Source organism: Cariama cristata, unplaced genomic scaffold (assembly GCF_000690535.1).
Source record: "Cariama cristata isolate BGI_N322 unplaced genomic scaffold, ASM69053v1 scaffold12628, whole genome shotgun sequence".
In the NCBI taxonomy this organism is placed as follows: domain Eukaryota; kingdom Metazoa; phylum Chordata; class Aves; order Cariamiformes; family Cariamidae; genus Cariama; species Cariama cristata.
Window position 1 is genome coordinate 8,678 of NW_009630715.1, and position 5,190 is coordinate 13,867.

The following is a 5,190-nucleotide window of genomic DNA, read 5'->3' on the forward strand; positions in this document are numbered from 1 at the left end:
GGGGGAGCAGGACGAGGAGCAGCCAAAGAATCTGATTCTTGTTCTTAGTTTGCTCTTGTCTGAGAAGCAGCCGTAATGTACATCTCTAGCATGTTGTATGCATTAATAGGCTTTAGTTGCATTGTAAAGCAGTACTCTGAAAATTAGAACTATGCTTTTACAATAGCCATCATTCTAGATTTAATTTCTTTGCGTCATTCTTGATTCTGTGCACAGAATTCTTCTTAAGTTCTTTATTGTGTGTTTTGTAAGTCGGTCTTTCTATTTGAAAGTTTTAATTATCACCCACTGACTTTGGTTACAATAGCAACAGAACAGTAAAAATTTACAGCAAAGATTTAACTAGAGAGTCTGTGGCTTGGAATGTCTTTATTAAATTTTAGAAACAGAGCTAGTAAATATCAACTTTACTTCTTAGCTGCTCACCAAAAAATAGTAAATAGTTGAGACGGTTTTACTTTCCTGAAAAATCACTCAATTTTCCAGCATATAATATGCAACTCATTTTCAGTTTTCTGTTTGGATGGCTAGTATTGGTTTATTGATAGATTTTTAGTGGAGAAAAATTGTGAACTGTAACTTGTTCACCCTGTTGCTTTTTTTAAAAGCTCTGGAGACTGTAAATGTTCACATGTTCTCCTGAAGGATTGCAGAAGTAACATTCATTTATAACATTTGAAGGATTATTCATGGAAAAATTATGCAAAGGAAAAAACAGTGAGATCCTTTGGGATATGTGTAAACTTTTCCAAATGTTCTTGCCACAGATCTCTGAACAGCACTCAGCTCACTCTGATGAAGTTGTCTCACGTTCCCTAATGCAAACAATTTCTTAATAATGTTTTAATATTTTTATACATTATTTTTGTGCATGTCAGCATAGTCTTGAAAATGATGCTGAGAAATAATGAAAACCAAACTAACCCTTGTTCATGCCAGCTGACTGGAAAATCATACTAAGAGTGCTTTGTCTCCATGAAAGGCAAAATAACAGAATAGCAATCATGGTAACAGTATGCACTAGGAGTGGAGCCAGGAGAGTAAAGAGGAGCGTTAGCAGTAGCAGATGACTTCACTTATTGGAAAAAAAGGGGCAAAATAACTCAATCTCAAATGAATTTAAATATTGGAATTTTGTTATCAGCGGTATCAGGCATAGCTTCCCAGCTAATTGCTCAGTAGTCTGGTATGTCCATAAACATCCCTTGGTGTGTGCAGTTTTCATCAGTTTCTCACCACTTACCCTCTTTGGCATCCTTCTTCGCACAGCCTCTGTTGTCTCTCACCCCTTTACAGAAATGAGGTCATCTCCCCTGTGCCCCATAACTCACGCTGATGCCCTGTCACCCCAGACTTCTGGCTGAACTGAGTGTACCCTGCAGCACGGGTCCTGTCTAAATAGAACTCTGAACTTCACAGTTGTTCTTCATAGACATTTGACAGCAGAGCAGATGCAAAGACTTTGTAAAGGTTTTTAAGCTCAGATTCTTTTTACCTTAGCACAGGGTTAACAGAGCCAAACTGTATATATTTCCTTCTCTTGCCTTGGAGATGAGGAAGAAGCAAAACTACATAGAAAATGACCACTACAGCCAGAGTAATACCAGCACAGCTTCATCTTATCCCACAGAGCATTCTGTTTTCTGTCATCAGGGTCTTCACTAAAGTCACCTAACTAGGAATTAGAATAAGTCCGTTACCTCCTTTCACAGGACTGATGAAAGCAATTGTGATTGCCATGTGTAACAGTAAGGAAGCCAGGCTGGAACTGTTGGCTTAAGTTATAAGACTCCTATACCGATTTCCACAAATTCTGTCACACTTGATACATCTCACCTTAGCCAGGCAGTATTTTAACCTGAACTGAAGTCTGATTCTATAATCTTATTTTCAATCTGAGATATGCAGTCCTTTTAGACACATTACGTCATTTGTTTCAGGTTTTTATTAACAAACTTTTTCTGTTCTGAACCTGTCCAGGTAATAAAAGCTCTTGCTAAAATCAAGTTATAATGATCACTCCTTAAATATTTTTGTGTTGTATTCCTATTAGTGCAAATTTCACTCCATGCTTCCTAAATGGGGTCTAATTTCCAAAAACCGGGAGTGTAGAGTGAAAACTCTCAAAGAACTATTTTTATTGGTAGACAACATCTCTTACTTTTTGTAGGTTTTGATAGCAATAACATTTGAACCTATAAATACTTCAAAATACCTGGAGTCAAATCCAGCTGACATTGATTTTGTAATGGCTTGATTGTGTCAGCACAAGACTTGTTATTTTGCTGTTCTTTCTCTAGATGAAGTAGTTTTGCTGCAGCCTCCATGCTTTGTTTCAATGAACATTGTTTTAGAATCAAATTAATCAAAAAGTCTTACTGCTTTCAGATCTGTGACTCTCCATGGTGAGGAACTAAAACCTTTAAACTCTTACATATTGGAAAATTGCACTGTTATTTTGACATGTGGCATAGTGTCTGTTTGGAAAAGCACTGTACCATAGTGGTGCTCATTTAGGGCTGTGCCTTGAGATTGCTACTCTTTCACAGGCTGTAGTTTTAACAGTTTGTTAAACATAATGCCTCAGTAACTCTCAGTGAACTATCATGTCTTAAAAGAAGTTCGTGTAAATCAGGATTTAGAACTGGCACCAGAAAGAGCTGAATGACACAACAGGAAGCAGTAGAAAACTGAACGAATCCTGCAACCAAATTAAGGGACAGGTAGTGACTTAATGCATTGCAAGGTGTGATGGTAACCTCAGAGTGGCCACATCAACATTGGTTTATGCTGAGTTTCAGACTAAACTCTTGCTGATATATGCCCATAATTTTCAGGAAAATCCTCTTTCAGCTGCAACTATCGTCATACAAGGTCTCAGTTCCAATACATTTTAAACTTCTTAGCAGATAGTAAACACCTCAGTAGTCCTAAGTATTTTACTGTTCACAAGTTGAAAAATATCTGATGGAAAGGCACTACAAACAAAGCATGTAGAGAGAACTCCTTTTTGTGAACCTAGTTCATCAGAAGGGCTATAGGTTTTCAAATAAAAAAACTTGTAATCATTTTTGAAACTTCTGAAAGCATTTGGTTTGTGCAAATTCTAAGAATTTGTAATGAAAGCTTGTGCTAAAAGACTTTGGTGAAATGTATGTTCTTTCTAGTAATGCAGCAGACAAGACTTTCAGACCTAATGGTGAAATACAAATTCAAACAGTTTTTACACTAAACCACCTAATTGTGCTCAGATTCATACTTTTTGTATTCTAACTTGTGCTTAGCCTCTATGGCAGAAGAGGAACCCTATTGTCTTTAGGGAAAAAGCTTCCAATGTCCTCTTAAGCCCAAATGCAACAAAATTTTAATTGAGAATGCAGCAGAACATTATACTTAGCTCTCAGGCCCTCAGAGGCCTTCTGACCTCCCAGGCGTATGGTTCTGGTTGGATCTCTGGATCAAGTAATGATTAAAAGTGCATTTTGTTTAAAACTGCATGTGGCCTTTAAGCGTAAGACCTTCTCTGAAGCCACATAATGCCAGTGACTCATGCTACTGGTGTGATGTTTCACAAATTCTCAATTGTGTGATTGTAGCAAAGACAGGCAGGCAAAAATATTGTCCTATCTAAGATGGTATATAGGAATAAGGTAAAAAACAGGATTACAAACTTGTTTTCTCTTTTTGTTCTCCCACTATACTGATGATCTGATGAGTGATATTACTGAAGTTTCCTCTAATGAGCTTGTTTCCCCTCTCTCTATTGCTAGAAGCAGTTTCCTCTTTCTGCTTGTCTTGAGGCTCCTTTCACTGTTAATTAAACAGCACAATGAACAGTTTGCTCAAATGTGCACGACACTGTGTGGATGAGATTTTTCCCCTTACTACTAGGGGAAGACCATTGCAATTCTTCATAGTAATGACCCAGTTCATAGTGAAATTCCTGAGTCTAGGCTATGGGGAAATAAAAATACAAGTAATTTGGAATTTATTCCTATATTACATACAACTTGATGTAATTCTATATGGCAGAGTGGGTATGGTCAGTAAAGCATCTCGCATCTATTTGTATTATTTTTTGCCTCTTACTAGGACAAACTCATTACTGGTTCTCCTGTTTCTTCTTGCGTCTCATGAATCCTCAGTTCAAGGCAGAATAAATTGATGCATAACTTAGGTGCTTGGGAGAGATGGAGTAGCCTATATAACAGATAGAATCATAGGATCTCTCGGTTGGGAAGGGAGACATAAGGATCATAGAGTCCAACTCCCTGCTCCTTGCAGGACTACTTAAAACTAAATTATATTACTAAGAGCACTATCCAGACACTCCTTGTACTCTGACAGGCTTGGTGCCATGACCACTTCCCTGGGGAGCCTGTTCCAGTGACCAGCCACCCTCTCAGAACCATTTCTGTTACGAGTGTACCTTCACATCCTGTTGTCAAACTGTGCCCTGGAATGTTGGGGGTTTGTTTCGTTGTTTTTTTTTTTTCCATTTCTGTGTATCACTAATTTGAGGCCAGACACTTTCGTAAGGATTTTGATGATAGTTGATGTGGTTTTTCACATCACAAAGTTTCTGTCTGTGTTGACCTCTTAATGGGTGGTTTAGAGTAGAGGCCAGAAGCTGACTAAGTTAAGGTCACTGGAGCCTCCAAGAAGTGGTTCATGTAATGTAAAGGGAAGTCTGTTTCGCTGCTACCTGAGCTGTACCAAGTCTGGAGATAGATATGGGGCAGACGGCCGCTTTCATGCCCACAATTCCCATTTCTGTCAAAAGCACCAGTGCCACAACTAAATGTTTAAAAGTGAAATCTCAACTGTTTATTGTGAAGCCAAGAACAGCCTTGCATTCACTGAGGATGATGATAGGCCATGTTGTTCTCCACTGTATTGCAGAGTTCACTGCCAGCCTTTTGCAAACAGCATCAAGGAACTGGAGCAAGAACAGCTTGTCCATGTTTTCCATGAGGCCTCATAAAATCTGTAAATGAGAGGAAGAATAATTGCAGTGAGACATCTCTAGAGCTCATAGATGATTGAGAAGTAATGCATCTGTCTGGCCATTAGATACATGAAAAGCCCCTGCTTTCTCTTACATGCTTCAAGCTGTGAGTCAGTATGAGCGGATTGTTTACAGTTTGTTTACAACATGGAGTTGTGAACAAAATTTGAAACATGTGTGAG

General features: G+C 38.4%; 1 protein-coding gene across 1 annotated transcript in view; it reads left to right on the forward strand.

Moving 5' to 3' along the window:
• LOC104165897 (ras-specific guanine nucleotide-releasing factor RalGPS1-like) overlaps positions 1-5,190 on the forward strand; it is a gene marked incomplete at its 5' end in the record, with an annotated part of 21,261 nt that overhangs the window by 7,437 nt on the left and 8,634 nt on the right. The gene's annotated exons all lie outside the window — the stretch shown is intronic.